Genomic DNA, 19559 nt, shown 5'->3' with positions numbered 1-19559 from the left:
GCACTGGCAGCTTAAAGTGATATTGCAGGGTGCGCAGGGTGGCAGTGTCCGTGTGGGACTTGCGGAAATGTGCGCAGAGCCGGCGCGCCTTTACGAGCAGGTCTGACAAGCGTGGGTAGCTTTTCAGAAAGCGCTGAACCACCAAATTAAAGACGTGGGCCAGGCATGGCACGTGTGTGAGGCTGCCGAGCTGCAGAGCCGCCACCAGGTTACGGCCGTTGTCACACACGACCATGCCCGGTTGGAGGCTCAGCGGCGCAAGCCAGCGGTCGGTCTGCTGTGTCAGACCCTGCAGCAGTTCGTGGGCCGTGTGCCTCTTATCGCCTAAGCTGAGTAGTTTCAGCACGGCCTGCTGACGCTTGCCCACCGCTGTGCTGCCACACCGCGCGACACCGACTGCTGGCGACATGCTGCTGCTAACACATCTTGATTGCGAGACAGAGGAGGAGGAGGAGGAGGAGGGTGCTTTAGTGGAGGAAGCATACACCTCCGCAGATACCACCACCGAGCTGGGGCCCGCAATTCTGGGGGTGGGTAGGACGTGAGCGGTCCCAGGCTCTGACTCTGTCCCAGCCTCCACTAAATTCACCCAATGTGCCGTCAGGGAGATGTAGTGGCCCTGCCCGCCTGTGCTTGTCCACGTGTCCGTAGTTAAGTGGACCGTGGCAGTAACCGCGTTGGTGAGGGCGCGTACAATGTTGCGGGAGACGTGGTCGTGCAGGGCTGGGACGGCACATCGGGAAAAGTAGTGGTGACTGGGAACTGAGTAGCGCGGGGCCGCCGCCTCCATGATACTTTTGAAGGACTCCGTTTCCATAACCCTATACGGCAGCATCTCAAGGCTGATGAATTTTGCTATGCGGACGGTTAACGTTTGAGCGTGCGGGTGCGAGGCGGCGTACTTGCGCTTGCGCTCCAACAGTTGCGCAAGCGACGGCTGGACGGTGCGCTGAACTACACTGCTGGATGGGGCCGAGGACAGCGGAGGTGAGGGTGTGGGTGCAGGCCAGGAGGCGGTAGTGCCTGTGTCCTGAGAGGGGGGTTGCATCTCAGGGGCAGGTTGGGGCACAGGGGGAGAGGCAGGGGTGCAAACCGGAGGCGCTGAACGGCCTTCGTTCCACCTTGTGGGGTGCTTGGCCATCATATGTCTGCGCATGGTGGTGGTGGTGAGGCTGTTGGTGTTGGCTCCCCGGCTGAGCTTTGCGCGACAAAGGTTGCACACCACTGTTCGTCGGTCGTCAGGCGTCTCTGTGAAAAACTGCCAGACCTTAGAGCACCTCGCCTCTGCAGGGTGGCATGGCGCGAGGGGGCGCTTTGGGAAACAGTTGGTGGATTATTCGGTCTGGCCCTGCCTCTACCCCTGGCCACCGCACTGCCTCTTGCAACCTGCCCTGCTGATGCCCTTGACTCCCCCTCTGAAGACCTGTCCTCCTGAGTAAGCGTTGCACACCAGGTGGGGTCAGTCACCTCATCGTCCTGCTGCTCTTCCTCCGAATCCTCTGTGCGCTGCTCCCTCGGACTTACTGCCCTTACTACTACCTCACTGCAAGACAACTGTGTCTGATCGTCATCGTCCTCCTCACCCACAGAAAGTTGTTGAGACAGTTGGTGGAAGTCCCCAGCCTCTTCCCCCGGACCCCGGGAACTTTCGAATGGTTGGGCATCAGTGACGATAAACTCCTCTGGTGGGAGAGGAACCGCTGCTGCCCAATCTAAGCAGGGGCCCGAGAACAGTTCCTGGGAGTGTTCCCGCTCCTGAGCAGGTGTCATTGTAGTGGAGTGAGGAGGCTGGGAGGAAGGAGGAGCAGCAGACAGAGGATTCGGATTTGCAGCAGTGGACGGCGCAGAACTGCGTGTTGACGATAGGTTGCTCGAAGCACTTTCTGCCATCCAGGACAGGACCTGCTCACACTGCTCATTTTCTAATAACCGTCTCCCGCGTGGACCCATTAATTGGGCGATAAATGTGGGGACGCCAGCAACGTGCCTCTCTCCTAATCGCGCAGCAGTCGGCTGCGACACACCTGGATCAGGAGCTCGGCCTGTGCCCACACCCTGACTTGGCACTCCGCGTCCTCGGCCGCGTCCACGTCCTCTGGGCCTACCCCTACCCCTCAGCATGCTGTATTACCAGTGATTTGATTTCACAGGCAGGAAAGAAATTGGCGCAAGACTGCAGGCCAAATAAATTTTTTTCCCTTTTTTGAAAACGAAAGGCCCCACTGCCTCTAGTGAATGTATAATCTAAGTTTAATAACTGTGCAGTGTCCCTGCTAATGTGTCACAGAACGTGAGGGTAGCAGAGTTATTAACTGTGGCAGAGCAGGTATTTTTTTTCCCAATTAAGGAAAGCAAATGGCAAAGCCAGGAGTAAAACGTAGCTGGGTGCGTCTGATTTTTAAAGGTTGCACACGCAGCCGACACGTGTCCACCGCCCTTAGGACGGACAGAGGCAGGACAAATAGAATTATTTTCCGTTTTTTTCCACCAAAAGGCAGCACTGCGTATATTGAATGAACATGAGAAGTTTAATAACTGTGCTGTGTCCCTGCTAATGTGTCACAGAACGTGAGGGTAGCAGAGTTATTAACTGTGGCAGAGCAGGTACTTTTTTTCCCAATTAAGGAAAGCAAATGGCAAAGCCAGGAGTAAAACGTAGCTGGGTGCGTCTGATTTTTAAAGGTTGCACACGCAGCCGACACGTGTCCACCGCCCTTAGGACGGACAGAGGCAGGACAAATAGAATTATTTTCACTTGTTTTACAAGCAAAAGGCAGCACTGCGTATATTCAATGAACATGAGCAGTTTAATAACTGTGCTGTGGCCCTGCCTATACAATTCTTTCCCTGCAGTATCAATGGAGGGTGCAATGCTCTGCAGAGGCGATTTTGAGAAGCAAAAAAAAATGCAGCACAGCTAACAGCAGCCTGGACAGTACTGCACACGGTTAAATATGGCCCTAGAAAGGACCGTTGAGGTTCTTGAAGGCTACACTCACTCCTAACACTCTCCCTGCCTATGCAGCACTTCTGTCCCTAATGCCGGGTGCAACGCTCTGCAGAGACGATTTTGAGAAAAAAAAAATTGCCACTGCTAACAGCAGCCAACACACAGCTATCAGTGGCCCTAATAAGGACCTTTGGGGGGTCTTGAAGCCTACACTAACTACCAATTCTTTCCCTACAGCAGCTCCGGTACAAACAGCACTGTCCCTCATCTAACTCACACGGCATCTGAGGCGAACCGCGGGAGGGGCCGACTTTTATGTTCGGGTGACACCTGATCTTCCCAGCCACTCACAGCAGGGGGGTGGTATAGGGCTTGAACGTCACAGGGGGAAGTTGTAATGCCTTCCCTGTCTTTCAATTGGCCAGAAAAGCGCGCTAACGTCTCAGGGAAGGAAGTGAAAGTAACCAGAACACCGCATGGTGTTCGTTACGAATAACGAACATCCCGAACACCCTAATATTCGCACGAATATCAAGCTCGGAAGAACACGTTCGCTCATCTCTATTTATAATCCTTCTTTAATAAAATTCTTGGATATTCCAGATGCAGAATAAAAGCCAGTTTCAGAGTTGCTACTTCCGCTCGCTTCAGCAAGAAGTGTATGAACAAGGGCTGATGGTGTAATGAGGTGATCACAGGTGAGAGGGACACTTATTCGCATCCACAACAGTGATGCCTAACACCAACCAGTATGGACGACAGTCATGAATAATATACTGTCAGGGTAATTTCTGCGTACATCACCAATCAGGCCCACCCCACTTGCCCCGCTGCCGGCGGTAAAGAAGAAAACACCACACAGAGGTCTGGTATAGTTCCTCACACGGGGACATGACTGCGCTGCGCCTCTTTATTACAGATTACATGAGATCTTATACCCTTTGGTCTCATCACCAGGAATGGGTGATGGGCTCATTGGCTAAAATTCACAGCATAACCATATATGGGAAGTCCGGATTTCCAGCCTGAGACAGTGAAAGTTATGTACGTAGTTGAACAGTCGTTATCTTGCTACGGCGCCTCTGGAAAAACAGCCAAGTACACGCGGCCTTCGTGTCTGGTTATTCCTTGTGTTCAAGATACATTTTGTCTTCGCCTTGCAAGGCCTCTTGGCATATCTGATATAAGGCGAAGTATTAAGTTTTTCATAGAGTTAGTACATATAAGAATAAAGTTAGTATATATATAAAAAGAAAGGCACATAACTATATCTATATAAATGTATATATTCCAGTGTTTTCTTTTCTACCTACAAGGATATATATGTATCCTTCTCAATACCAGAGCGTATTAGTTTATTCATTATTTTACTTCTTGAATAGACGCGCTCAGATATATAAATACGTAAATGGGAATTTATACCATTATGTTATGCAGCAGAAAACAAGTGCTTTTGTAACATTACAGGAGCAGTCCCATGAAAATAATGTATCACCGGTCCACAGGACTGAAGGTAAGTATCTAATTTGTGGAGTACTACTAACACCCACAATGTTCACGAGCATGGAAAATGCAGTGCAAATGGCTCCTTTTAAATAGGAAGTCATTCCTGCTACCACAGTACTGCTCTGTGGGTTTTTCCATTTGATGGTTGGTCAGACTTTAACCCCTTCCTGCTACATGACGTACCGGTACGTCATGGAGCGGCGGGATATGTATGAAGAGAGGTTGCATGGCAACCTCTCTTCATACAGTGCGGGTGTCAGCTGTTTATAACAGCTGACATCAGCGGGCAATAACTGCGATCGGCCGCATCGGCGCTATTAACCATTTAAATGCCGCTGTCAATTCTGACAGCGGCATTTAAATTCCCCGAAGCGGTGAGATCGGGGGAGCCATGCAGGTGTAATGGCAGCCAGGGCCTAGCTATAGCATTACGTCATACTGCAGGAGCGATCAAAGCATCGCATGTTAAAGCTTCCCAGGGGGACTTTAAAGTAATGTAAAAAAAAATCAATAAGGTTTTTTTTAATTAAAAAAAAAAAAAAAAAAGTTGTAAAAGTTTAAATCACCCCCCTTTTGCCATATATATTATTAAAAAATCTAAATCATACAATAAAAATATGTATTTGGTATCGCCGCGTCCGTAAAAGTCCAAACTATCAAAGTAGCACATTATTTTTCCGGCACGGTGAACATCGTCCAAAAAATAAAAAATAAAAAATGTCAGAAATGCACTTTTTTCGTTACTCTATCTCCCAGAATAAACGCAATAAAAAGGGATCAAAAAGTCAGATGTATTCCAAATTGGTACTCTCAGAAACTACAGAACATCCCGCAAAAAAATGAGCCCTTGCTCAACTACGTCGACGGAAAAATAAAAAAGTTATTGCGCGCACAAAATGACCGCAGAAAATAATTGAAAAAAATTAAATGTCTTTGAAAAAAAAAAAAAAAAAGAGTATAGTAAAAAAAAAAACTATACAAGTTTGATATCGTAGTAATCGTACCGACCCATAGAATAAAGTTATCATGTCACTTTCGTTGCTGTTTGTGCACCAAAGAAACAAAACACACTTAAAAAAGCGAAATGTCGCTTTTTTCATTTTACTCCACTTAGAATTTTTTAAATGTTTTCCAGTACATTATATTGTACTTTAAATATCACCATTGAAAAATACAACTTATCCCACAAAAAACAAGCGACGTCGATGGATAAATAAAGGAGTTACGATTTTTTTGAAGGGGGGGGGAAACGAAAATGGAAAAAGAAAAAGGGGCTCCGTCATTAAGGGGTTAATTAGCCAGATATAATATGGAAAGACAAAACCTGCGAATCTCACAAGGGTGATAAGTTCTTGAGAACAATTAAACCTAACTACCTTACCCAACTTGTATGGGAGCCTGCTAGATGGAGGGACACTCTGGATTTATTATTAACTAACAAACCGGACAGAATCACGGCGGTGCAAGTTAAAGGACCCCTTGGAAATAGTGACCACAATATAGTTAATTTCCAGTTTTCATTCAATAGGAAGCCTTATTATTGAGCGACAAAAAACCTAAACTTTAGTAAAGCAAAATTTGATCAGCTCAGAACTACTATCGGTAACATTAATTGGGACTTTGTCCTTAAAAATAATAGTACGGATAACAAATGGGAGAAGTTTAAAAACATCCTAAATACCTCATGTGAGCAGTTCATCCCCTTTAAAAATAAAAGAAATGCAAATAAAAGGAAACCAATGTGGTGCGACAAGACTGTAAGAGAGGAAATAAGCAGAAAAAAGAAAGCATTTAAATTATTAAAACAAGAAGGCAGTGAGAAAACATACAGGAAGAAAACAAATTGTGTAAGGAAAAGATGAAAACTGCAATGAAGGAGGCAGAAAGACTGATTGCCAAAGAGAGCAAAAATAACTCCAAACTATTTTTCAATTATATGAATGGGAAAAGGATTTGCACTGAAAGCAGTGGCCCTTTTAAAAATAATGCAGGAGAAATCATAGAAGATGAAGGGAAAGGCAAAGCTATTAAATAGTTTTTCTCAAGTGTATTCACGAAGGAAAAAGAAATGTCACATGAGATGCAGGGGCATAAAATGAACCTCCCACAAAATAGAGATGGTTAAAAAAGATTAAAATCGACAAATCGGCAGGCCCAGATGGAATACACCCAAAGGTTCTAAGGGTACTAAGTAACATGATAGACAGACCGCTATTTCTTATATTTGGGGACACTATTGAAACCATGGTTGTACCACTGGATTGGCGTATTGCCAATGTGATTCCAATATACAAAAAGGGGTCAAGAAGGTAGCCTGGTAACTACAGGCCAGTAAGTCTCACTTCAATAATTGGAAAAATATTCAAGGGATTTCTGAGAGATGTCATCCTGGAACACCTCAAGGAAAACAACAGAATAACTCCTCATCATCATGGGTTCATGAGGAGTTGATCATGTCAGACCAATTTGATTAGCTTCTACAATGAAGTAAGTTCTAGGCTGGACCTGGGAGACTCTATTGATCTTGTACATATATCTGCATCTTTCTAAAGCATTTGACACCTTGCTGAATAAAAGACTGATATATAAAATGAAGCAGCTCACACTGGGCAAAAATGTGTGTAGTTGGGTAAAGAACTGGCTCTGAGATAGAAAGCAGAGGGTGATAATAAATGGATCATACTCTAATTGGGCCACCATTGCTAGTGGGGTGCCACAGGATTCAGTATTAGGACCCATTCTGTTCAATATATTTATCAACGACCTGATAGAGGGGCTGCACAGTAAAATATCCATATTTGCATACTATACAAAATTATACAAAGTGATTAATACAAAGAAGGACATGTACAGCTGCAAATGGACACAGATAGGAATATACTGCATATATAATAGTCTGGGGGAACAGAATTTATCTTGTCATAATTTGCCAAGTTCCAGTCTATTTAGTGCAAGCTAATTCCTCCATAGATCCATCTCAGGTTACTTAATGGAGAGTACTGATGCAATGTGCGAGGAGAGAGCCCAAAGCCAAGGAAATGGTGGGGATAGAGTTGTCACTTGTCAAAGTGGTTCTACCATCTCCTCCCCTGTAAGTGTAGCACAGGACCCGTCCACGTTACTACTATGGGGAGGTAACAGAAAACCGCAGTGTGGTTTTAACTTATAGATAATTGTCACGGGTGACGCCACCATTCCTTTCTATTTGGTGAATCCAGATGATGGAATAACAGTCCAAACACACAGGCAGTAGCTTGAAACAAAGTCGGGAATGGACAGCAGTGTTACTTTACTTATAAATCCAAACAGAGCAGTTCAACAGGTACATAGGCCAAAACAAGTCACTGGTGCAGACACAGTTGATGGTGCGACAGGGAGGAAATCACAGGATGAATATCGGGCCCAAAGTCTCAGTTATCTGTGTGACTCCGCTCCTGGCCCAAACTCCTTTTCTCTCTCTTCCAACTCTCTATCCAGCACTCACTCTCAAAGGCAGCACTCAGCGCTGCATGGCGATCTCCTCTCATCCACTCATTCTGTAGAGCTCCTGACAGTAGGAGTCCCAGGGTAACGTCAAGGCCATGGTTCAGCCTTCTCCACTAGACGCAATGGGATGAAACTGAAAGGGAGGAGACACAAATTAGATATTAGAAAAAACTTTCTGACAGTGAGGGTGATCAATGAGTGGAACAGGTTACCACGGGAGGTGGTGAAATATTCTTCAATGGAAGTGTTCAAACAAAGGCTGGACAAATATCTGTCTAGGATGATTCAGTAAATCCTGCACTGAGCATGGGGTTGGACTTGATGACCCTGGCGGTCCCTTCCAACTCTACCATTCTTTGATTCTATGATTGTTCCATTCACAGACCATGGGGGTTCAAATAACACTAGGTCCTGCCAGCTCCTCTTGCAATCTCCAACACTGACTCTCTTTTGCAAACCGCAAACATTAATATGAAGCATGGTCACATGACTTCCAAACTCACAACACAAAACGATACATTTTCAGACAGGACGGGACATACCAGACAGTAAGGCCGGCTTCACACGAGCGTGAGGGGCTCCGCTGCAGAATATTCCGCAGTGAAGCCCGTCACGGCGCCCCCCAGAGACCCCATACTTACCAGCGGAAGATAGCGTGAAGACGCTTCCCCGCCCACCGCCGTCGCGTCATGTGACACGCCCACCGCGTCACATGACGCGGCCGGCCGTGTCACGTGACGCGCCTGCTGCGTCATATGACGCGGCGGCGGTAGGTGGGGAAGCGTTTTTGCACGCTATCTCCCGCTGGTTACATCGGGAGATAGCGTGAACGGACGGCTTCCATTGACTGCAATGGAAGCCGTCAGTGCGTACACCCGCGGCAAATAGAGCATGCTGCAGGTGAGGACGGGAGATTTCACGGTGCGTAATTCCGCGGTGGAATTACGCATCGTGAGCATTGTGCTACTAGGTTTAATAGAACCTAATAGCAGGGGGCAACGCAGCGGATTTTTGCCGCGAATTTACGCGGCGTAAATCCGTTCGTGGGAAGGAGGCCTAACCCTTTCAATCATGCAGAGATGCAATTCTTAGTTTTGTAGACGCACTCCTCATTCAAAGACTGTATACAGGGCAAAGTACAAAACAGTACTTTGGCAGAAAAAAATCAGAGATGGGGACGCAGCACTAAACCAGCACTGCATTCTCTTTATTCTCAAGAACGGTATGTAAAAAGAACTCATCGCCCACGTTAACCTAAACAGTCGCCGTATCCGAAAACAGCCTAGTCATTAAAAGGTTAAAAATGTAATTTAACATGGAAAAGAAATTCAAATTTCTTAAAGTAGAAGTACTCCATCCTCACCTCTTGGGCGGGGTCTCTGATAAACTAACATGATAGGGTCGGAGTCCAGTAAAATTTGACACCATCTTCATCTTCCATTTTAGTCTGAGGTTTGCGCTCTATCTCTATAGAGGAGTCTGAGGAGATCAACATCTTCTTTCACTTCTTCCTCCTTTTTCAGAATCTTTTCTAGTTCCTTCATTTTCTACAGAAAGCGTCAGGTAAGGAATAGGAGGAGGGCAAAGCTGAAAAATAAAGACAGTACATAAATACCTGGAATTACAAAGACACCAATTTAAAAACAAAGCAGTTTTAGGATTATTCGGCAGCGCCCCGTCACCGAGATCACAGCAACTGTTCCAGATTAATAACTGTGTGGTATGTCGGAAAACAGGGGTAATTATAGAGGCCTAGTTGGGATGGGCACATGGGGTAATAAAACCAGGTATGCCTCCTCCCATGCCTGCTGCAACCCCGACACTTTTGGGGGTGTATCTCTAGACCTCAGTGGCATGGACAGAATTTAAAAAGTAGCGCTATGTGAGGCTTCGTAAGCTTGCTGAGGAGCAGCGGTCTCACAGAGAAGGCGCACAACAAGCTGCTCCTGGAACTGCAGGAAGGCGAGCATTCTCGGGGCTTCTTGTAGATTACTATAGATGAGCGAACGTACTCGTCCGAGCTTGATACTCGTTCGAGTATTAGCGTGTTCGAGATGCTCGTTACTCGTGACGAGTACAACGCGATGTTCGAGTTACTTTCACTTTCATCTCTGAGACGTTAGCGCGCTTTTCTGGCCAATAGAAAGACAGGGAAGGCATTACAACTTCCCCCTGCCACGTTCAAGCCCTATACCACCCCCCTGCAGTGAGTGGCTGGCGAGATCAGGTGTCACCCGAGTATAAAAATCGGCCCCTCCCGCGGCTCGGCACAGATTTATTCTGACATAGAGGAGGGAAAGTGCTGTTGGTGCCGGAGCTGCTATAGGGAGAGTGTTAGGAGTATTTTAGGCTTCAAGAACCCCAACAGTCCTTCTTAGGGCCACATCTAACCGTGTACAGTAGTGTGGAGGCTGCTTTTTGCAGTGTTGCACATTTTTTTTTTTTTGTATATCGGCCGTGCAGAGCATTGCGCCCTGCAGTAATTATACATACTCCAGGGCCAGTAGTGGTGGTGAGGCAGGGACAGAAGACATATATTTATTGAATATAGGCAGTGGGCCTTTCCAAAAACATTTGGGGAAAAAAATCTATTTGGGCTGCCTGTGACTGTCCTCAGTGTACTGGGTCTGTGCTGGGTGTAGTTGTCCTCCTAATTCATACGCAGCCAGCTAAGTGTTACAGCTGGCTTGCACAAAATTATTTCCTGGCTCTGCTGTGCGTTCAGTAAGCAAAGTCAGCCTCCAACCACAGGCCAATAAGCGGCACATTTAATTACAGCGTTCTGTTTCTGCACTACTGGTAATACACCATGTTGAGGGATAGGGGTAGGCCTAGAGGACGTGGACGCGGGCGAGGACGCGGAGGCCCAAGTCAGGGTGTGGGCACAGGCCGAGCCAGTGCGGTGGCCAGGGGTAGAGGCAGGGCCAGACCGAATAATCCACCAACTGTTTCCCAAATGCCCCCTCGCGCCATGCCACCCTGCAGAGGTCAAGGTGCTCTACGGTGTGGCAGTATTTCACAGAGACGCCTGACGACTGACGAACAGTGGTGTGCAACCTTTGTCGCGCCAAGATCAGCTGGGGAGCCACCACCACCAGCATGCACAGGCATATGATGGCCAAGCACCCCACAAGGTGGGACAAAGGCCGTTCACCGCCTCCGGTTTGCACCACTGCCTCTCCCCCTGTGCCCCAACCTGCCACTGAGATCCAACCCCCCTCTGAGGACACAGGCACTACCGTCTCCTGGCCTGCACCCACACCCTCACCTCCGCTGTCCTCGGCCCCATCCAGCAATGTCTCTCAGCGCAGCGTCCAGACGTCGCTAGCGCCACTGTTTGAGCGCAAGCGCAAGTACGCCGCCACGCACCCGCACGCTCAAGCGTTAAACGTGCACATTGCCAAAGTGATCAGCCTGGAGATGCTGCCGTATAGGCTTGTGGAAACGAAGGCTTTCAAAAGCATGATGGCGGCGGCGGCCCCACGCTACTCGGTTCCCAGTTGCCACTACTTTTCCCGATGTGCCGTCCCAGCCCTGCACGACCACGGCTCCCGCAACATTGTACGCACCCTCACCAACGCGGTTACTGCCAAGGTCCAATTAACAACGGACACGTGGACAAGCACAGGCGGGCAGGGCCACTATATCTCCCTGACGGCACATTGGGTGAATTTAGTGGAGGCTGGGACAGAGTCAGAGCCTGGGACCGCTCACGTCCTACCCACCCCCAGAATTGCGGGCCCCAGCTCCATGCTGGTATCTGCGGCGGTGTATGCTTCCTCCACTAAACCAGCCTCCTCCTCCAATTCAACCTCTGTCTCGCAATCAAGATGTGTCAGCAGCAGCAGGACGTCGCCAGTAGTCGGTGTCGCGCGGCGTGGCAGCACAGCGGTGGGCAAGCGTCAGCAGGCCGTGCTGAAACTACTCAGCTTAGGAGAGAAGAGGCACACGGCCCACGAACTGGTGCAGGGTCTGACAGAGCAGACCGACCGCTGGCTTGCGCCGCTGAGCCTCCAACCGGGCATGGTCGTGTGTGACAACGGCCGTAACCTGGTGGAGGCTCTGCAGCTCGGCAGCCTCACGCACGTGCCATGCCTGGCCCATGTCTTTAATTTGGTGGTTCAGCGCTTTCTGAAAAGCTACCCACACTTCTCATACCTGCTCGGAAAGGTGCGCCGGGTCAGCGCATATTTCCGCAACTCCAAGACGGACGCTGCCACCCTGCGGACCCTGCAACATCAGTTTAATCTGCCAGTGCACTGACTGCTGTGCAACATGCCCACATGGTGGAACTCTACGCTCCACATGTTGGCCAGGCTCTATGAGCAGCGTAGAGCTATAGTGAAATACCAACTCCAACATGGGCGGCGCAGTGGGAGTCAGCCTCCTCAATTCTTTACAGAAGAGTGGGCCTGGTTGGCAGACATCTGCCAGGTCCTTGGAAACTTTGAGGAGTCTACCCAGATGGTGAGCGGGGATGCTGCAATCATTAGCGTCACCATTCCTCTGCTATGCCTCTGAGGCGTGGGAAGACAATATGTCGCTGGATAGTCAGAGCACCCTCATGTCTATATCTCAGCGCGTTGAGGAGGAGGAGGAGGGGGAGGAGCATGAGAAGGAGGGGGAAGAGACAGCTTGGGCCACTGCTGAGGGTACACATGCTGCTTGTCTGTCATCCTTTCAGCGTGTATGGCCGGAGGAGGAGGATCCAGAAAGTGATCTTCCTAGTGAGGACAGCCATGTGTTGCGTACAGGTACCCTGGCACACATGGCTGACTTCATGTTAGGATGCCTTTCTCGTGACCCTCGCGTTACACTCATTCTGGCCACTACGGATTACTGGGTGTACACACTGCTCGACCCACGGTATAAGGAGAACCTTTCCACTCTCATTCCCGAAGAGGAAAGGGGTTCCAGAATGATGCTATACCACAGGGCGCTGGTGGACAAACTGATGGTAAACTTCCCATCCAACAGCGCTAGTGGCAGAAGGCGCAGTTCCGAGGGCCAGGTAGCAGGGGAGGCGCAGAGATCAGGCAGCATGTACAGCGCAGGCAGGGGAACATTCTCCAAGGCCTTTGCCAGCTTTATGGCTCCCCAACAAGACTGTGTCACCGCTCCCCAGTCAAGGCTGAGTTGGCGGGAGCACTGTAAAAGGATGGTGAGGGAGTATGTAGCCGATCGCACGACCGTCCTTGGTGACGCCTCTGCCCCCTACAACTACTGGGTGTCGAAGCTGGACACGTGGCCTGAACTCGCGCTGTATGCCCTGGAGGTGCTTGCTTGTCCTGCAGCTAGCGTCTTGTCAGAGAGGGTGTTTAGTGCGGCTGGGGGAATCATCACAGATAAGCGTACCCGCCTGTCAACCGACAGTGCCGACAGGCTTACACTCATCAAGATGAACAAAGCCTGGATTTCCCCAGACTTCTCTTCTTCACCAGCGGACAGCAGCGATACCTAAGCAATACGTAGGCTGCACCCGCGGATGGAAGCGTCGTTCCCTATCACCATCAAAAACGGGGACATTTTTGCTTCATCAATCTGTGTACAATATTCCTCCTCCTCCTCCTGCTCCTCCTCCTGAAACCTCACATAAACACGCCGAACAGGCAATTTTTCTTAGGCCCACAAGGCTCAGTCATATAATATTTCTAAACAATTTTTATACGTTTCAATGCTCATTAAAGCGTTGAAACTTGCACCTGAACCAATTTTTATTTTAACTGGGTTGCCTCCAGGCCTAGTTACCAATTAAGCCCCATTAACCAAAGCGATTAATGGGTTTCACCTGCCCTCTTGGTTGGGCAATTTTTCTGAGGTACATTAGTACTGTTGGTACACCAATTTTTGGGGGCCCTCGCCTACAGTGTAATCCAATTAATTTTTTGCCCACCTGCATTACAGCTGACGTTACATCAGCTGTGTTGGGCACTGCAATGGGATATATTTATGTACCGCCGGTGGGTTCCAGGGAGCCACCCATGCCATGGGTCCACACGGAGTTGTAACTACATGTGTCCACTTCTAAAGAGCCCCAGTCTGACTGGGGCATGCAGTGTGGGCCGAAGCCCACCTGCATTAAACATGACATTACCTCAGCTGTGATGGGCAATGCAATGGGATATATTTATGTACCGCCGGTGGCTTCCTGGCACCCACCCATGCTTTCGGTCCACACGGAGTTGTAACTACATGTGTCCACTTCTAAAGAACCCCAGTCTGACTGGGGCATGCAGTGTGGGCCGAAGCCCACCTGCATTTAATCGGACCTTACCTCAGCTGTGCTGGGCACTGCAATGGGATACATTAATGTACAGCCGGTGGGTTCCAGGGAGCCACCCATGCTGTGGGTGCACACGGAATTCCCATTGCGGAGTTGTACCTGCCTGTGACTATTTATAAAAAAACGCGGTCTGACTGGGGCATGCAGACACCTTGACAGAATGAATAGTGTGTGGTACATAGGTTCCCCATTGCTATGCCCACGTGTGCAGCTCCTGATGGCGGTGGCACAGGATTATATTTCTCATTGCTTCTGTACCGCATTGTGGGCTATCGCCCCGTCCCTTTTAAAGAGGGTCGCTGCCTAGCCGTGCCAACCCTCTGCAGTGTGTGCCTGCGCTTCCTCCTTATGTCAGACGCACTTATAAATAGACATGAGTGTGGCGTGGCATGAGGGCAGCTGAAGGCTGCGTAGGGACAATTTCGTGTGCGCTGTGGACACTGGGTCGTGCAGGGGGGGGGGGTTGGGCAGCATGTAACCCAGGAGAAGTGGCAGCGGAGTGTCATGCAGGCAGTGATTGTGCTTTGTTGGAGGTAGTGTGGTTCTTAGCTAAGGTATGCATTGCTAATGAGGGCTTTTCAGATGTAAAAGTTGTTGGGAGGGGGGGGGCACTCTTGCCGCTATTGTGGCTTAATAGTGGGACCTGTGAACTTGAGATGCAGCCCAACATGTAGCCCCTTGCTGCCCTATCCGTTGCTGTGTCGTTCCCATCACTTTCTTGAATTGCCCCAATTTTCACAAATGGAAACCTTAGCGAGCATCGGCGATATACAAAAATGCTCGAGTCGCCCATTGACTTCAATGGGGTTCGTTACTCGAAACGAACCCTCGAGCATCGCGATAACTTCGTCCCGAGTAATGAGCACCCGAGCATTTTGGTGCTCGCTCATCTCTATAGATTACGCATTACAGGTAGCGATCTGAATAATGCCGGGCTCACACGGCCGTATGTGGAATCCGCTTGTGGAGGTCCGCAGCGGATGCCGGTTGTGAGGCCAGCTGTGTCCCTGCGTACGGCCGCGTAATATACTGCACATAACTGCATACTCACAGTACACAGTACTCATGCACAGTACACCTTTTTTTGTTTATATTTCCCAGGCCCTCACTTAGCGATCACATAGGTACCTGCAGCCCGTACACAATGTAATTACGAATGGGCTGCAGGTATATCCACGACCATAGAGCACAACGGGTTCTATGTTGCAAATATCCGTTCTGTTTTACATAGTATCGACCGGCCAATGCATTTGATTCATCTGCGTATTGCCGCGGATCAAAGACATACAGAATCCGCAATTTCTATCTGGTCGTCTGAGACCAGTCTAAGGTAGATCGCTAAGTTTTTATCATGTGACAGGGGACCGCTCAACGAGGCCACCGGTCACTGCTCCAGGCTATGGTCTGTCTTTGATAGTCGGAAGCACGGGAATTTTAAATTTCCTAAGCCTCGTTGGCTCCTGCGCATGTTTCAGTCATTCTGCTGGCAGGCGCATGCACAGAAGTCGGGAAAGGTCCGTGAAGGATTATCACGTCAGGGTTCAAATGCGGAGGGCTCTGGTAAAGCGTTTCATCTCCTCACCATTCAGGAAAAATTAAAGGGGTTGTCTCGTGAAATCAAGTGGGGTTATACACTTCTGTATGGCCATATTAATGCACTTTGTAATATACATCGTGCATTAAATATGAGCCATACAAAAGTTATTCACTTACCTGCTCCGTTGCTAGCGTCCTCGTCTCCATGGTTCCGTCTAAATTCGCTGGCAGCTTGCTTTCTTAGACGCGCTTGCACAGTCCGGTCTTGTCCTTTCAGCACGAGCCGCTTCAGTGTGCTCCCCGCTACAGCTCTTCTGCACATGCGCAGATGAGCTGTCACTGCTCGGGAGCGCGCTGGAGCGGCCATTCTGTACCATCCTCTGTTAGAGGAAGGTGCAGAGCCGCCCAGCTGTCCCGAGAAGCCGCCCAGCTGTCCCGCCGCCCAGGTAAGTGATGGGCCGGGGGGGCTGCCGCTGTGATGGGGGGGCCACCGCTGTGATGGGGGGGCTACCGCTGTGCCAGGGGGGGGCCGCCGATGTGATGGGGGGGCCGCCGCTGTTCTGGGGGGGCTGCCGCTGTGATGGGTCGGCCGCGTTCAATCCATGGTCCGGTCGGCGGCTGCGGGGCGTCTGGTTGTCAGGGAGACACAGCTGGTAGCGTCTCGGGAGCGCGCACGTCGGGCTACAGCAAGCGATGGGAAAAGAGTCGGCGGCCATCTTGGGAAACTTTTTATAAGTTGCTGAAACGCTGGAACTGTAAGTAGAAACCAGCTAGAAAAGTCATTTACAGGGAGGCTTAGTAATGTATGCTTAATTAGGGGGACTGGGCAAAAAAAAAATCACTGCTTCCTCGAGACAACCCCTTTAAACTTCAACTTTTTTAAACTTTTATGTGATCGCCGTTATCCAATGTGATCAGGGATCACTCACCATGGCAATCAGTCACTGCAGCAGGTTCTTGGTCACCTTTAGTAGCCAAGAGCAAGGAGTCTTTAAACTACTGCAGCAATCTGCAGCTTTAATACATCTGTCCGACAGTTTGACGACAGGCGCATGTGCAGAAGCTGCGGTAAGGTCCGTGGATAAATCGGGGGGCCTTAGGTACATAATTTCATCTCCACTCATGGATATGATCTTGAGGGGAGATGAAACAAACTTTTTTTTTTTTTTTACTTTACATGATGGATATCTAATGGATAACAGTGATCATGTGACCAGGGACTGCATACCACGGCGCTCAGTGACATATTTTTGCTCTCTGCTACTCATGCTAGCTGGGAGCAGGGAGATTTTAATTCTCCCTGGCTCTCCGGCCTTCTGCGCATGTGCCCAACATTGTGGGACATCATGGAGGATTGAGGTGAGTGGTTTATTTCCCTTTTTGTTTACTTTTATGCCATCGCCATTATCCATTGGCTAAATCAGTTTTAGCTTAGTGTCTGAAGGAGGCAGACCTCTTGCTCTGCAGGTCTTCTTTTTTTAAATTTTTTTTCTTCTTCTCTTCTAGCTAGGCATCGGGGATTGGCTAACAAGTGGGGAAGGGTCAAAAAGTGCTGCCAAACACACTGTTATCCACTCCTCTAAGAAGACAAAATGGACCAGAGCATCACTAATGACTCTGCTTCCCGCCAGCAATAATGGGGTCATCTGAATGTTCCGGACTCCTACCCCCAATTCCAGTGACCTGTCAATGCGATGTAACTGAAGCAGTGATCCTGCTGGTGGCTGGGGGAGCTGAAGGGAAGAGGATTACGATGCATGAGTAGACGAGAGTAGGTGAATATTGCACCATCATACCTCTACTTCTTTTCCCCTTCTCACCTTCCCCTTGGATTCATCCACCACTGCGCAGATGACTGTAGTTGCTGGCACGCTCTTCCCTCCCCCATCAGTGCAGCGATGATGTACCTTCGGGGCAGGGGGCAATATCTGGGGTCCCATTAGTATGCAGGGAAGGGGTGCAATTACCCTTCATCCCTGCACTATCCTTCACCATCCCCTCTCAGTCCAGTCGGGTTACGCTCTAGCGAGCCCCTGGCCTCTAGAACCCTAGAGGGTTCAACTAGGGACCTCCCTCTGCCCATGCGGCTACTTGAAGATGGAGCCGCCTCCAGCCTAAGCTTAACTCGAGCCTCCGGCTGTAGGCTGATGTAGGCAGCAACTGGGGGCAGGACTGCCAACTGATGGTGTTTGGGTGAAAATTGCCCCCCTCCCTGCGTGAATCCTCTAGGTATCCGGCCTGGCCCTTGCTCCCAGCTGTGAGTGCTACTGGCCTTGCCTCCAGGCAGGCAGGCAGGCAGGGTGGGCTCAAATCAAACCCTTGGCTCCTAGGCCTGCTTAGGCCGTGCCATAGGCGGGGCTCCGGATGCTGCGCGACCCAACAGCGGTGCTGCCTTCGGATGGGGCTCAGATTGAGTCCATGGCTTCTAGGCCTGATAGACCGTGATGCAGCTGGGGCTCTGGATGGTGTGCAGGGAGGGGGTGGAACCTTCTTCTCTCCATGCGTGTTTCACTTACAGCACCAAAAATCAAGCCTCTCCCCCTCAGCCTTCCAGGCCTGTTTAGGCTGCAAGGGAGGGGGGAGGAGTATAGAAAGCCATCAGGGTTCTAACCTCCAGGTGGACAATCGTCCGTCATCTGTAAAGCGAGAGACGCGTTATAGCTAATCTGCCTTCATACATTGAATCATAGTATGAGGCGGTGTATTTGCTCCCCTCTTTCTGAGGTGCAAATATCCTGCTGATACTTGCCTTTTCCCTGCAGCTGAACTGCGGCTGCAGGGAAAAGGCGAGTATCCTTTTTTTAATTTTTACACATTTTAGAATGGTTTTCAGGGAAGGGCTTATATTTTTAAGCCCTTCCTGAAAATTCATCCCGTACTCGCTGGCAGCCCATTGCTTTCAATGGAGCCGGCTATATTACCGGCTCCATTAAATTCAATGGGCGAATATCGTTCTTCTTTGCCACAGCTGTAACAGCTGTGGCAGAGGAGAATGATCTTTAAGTATATGTTCTCAATGGGGTCGGCGCTGATGCAGCCGGCCCCATTGAGAGCATATATAGAACACAGCGATGCGCAGAACGCAGATAGGCGCGTTCTGCGAATCGTTGTGTCCTATAATTGATCGCACATCCGCATAAAAAGCGGACATGTGACCGATCCCATTGGGATGCATTTGGTCTGTAGATCTGCAGATTGGACCAAAAACAGTCGTGTGACCGATGCCTTAGTGAGTTATGTACACACGGTGAACACAATACATTAGGTTTCCCATTGAGTGCATCCAGCCAATGTGGTTATGTGTCTTTTAGGCTCATTCACACTTCTTATCAGTTAAGATTTTCATCTCGGCTCTGAATTGACTCCCCGATCAGCCTGACGTTGAAGCCGTTCTGAAGCGGCTTTGTGACCTGTATGCTTTACATGGAATAGTCACAAATGCTGGTGACTTCTTACAACATGGGTACCTATCAGGTAAACAGCTGGACGTGGTCACTACAGCTTACCTGGGCCTCCTGGCTGAGCTCTGGTGAGTAGCCACAAGGTTTGGTGCAGGTTGGCACCTGAAGTGCAGAGACTAGAGTTTCATCCTATTGATATTAATAGACTGAAATTAAGAGAAACTTAAATTTACTCAACTGTAAAACATTTCCTTTTTCTATTTGTAGTAAGGTGCAGTTCTACTGGTTGATGCTTCTGATTTCACAGATGAACAGTTGTTATCCGCCCTTGGGATGTATGATGTATGTGTATCATAGCCTGCTGGAATGGGCTCAGAAAAACCCTGAGAACTAGAAG

The 19559-nt window shown here is 49.3% G+C and overlaps 1 long non-coding RNA gene across 1 annotated transcript; it reads right to left on the bottom strand.

The window, feature by feature from the left end:
* Positions 1-7706: 7706 nt before the first annotated feature.
* On the bottom strand, positions 7707-9472 carry LOC136619921 (uncharacterized). Its single transcript, XR_010791087.1, has 2 exons — positions 9306-9472; positions 7707-8075 (listed from the first exon to the last, which is right to left on the bottom strand). It is a non-coding gene; the product is annotated as an uncharacterized lncRNA (long non-coding RNA).
* Between the last annotated feature and the right edge of the window lie 10087 nt (positions 9473-19559).

The sequence above is a fragment of the Eleutherodactylus coqui genome, chromosome 3 (assembly GCF_035609145.1).
Source record: "Eleutherodactylus coqui strain aEleCoq1 chromosome 3, aEleCoq1.hap1, whole genome shotgun sequence".
NCBI classification, from domain to species: domain Eukaryota; kingdom Metazoa; phylum Chordata; class Amphibia; order Anura; family Eleutherodactylidae; genus Eleutherodactylus; species Eleutherodactylus coqui.
This window is presented reverse-complemented; position numbering and strand designations above follow the sequence as displayed.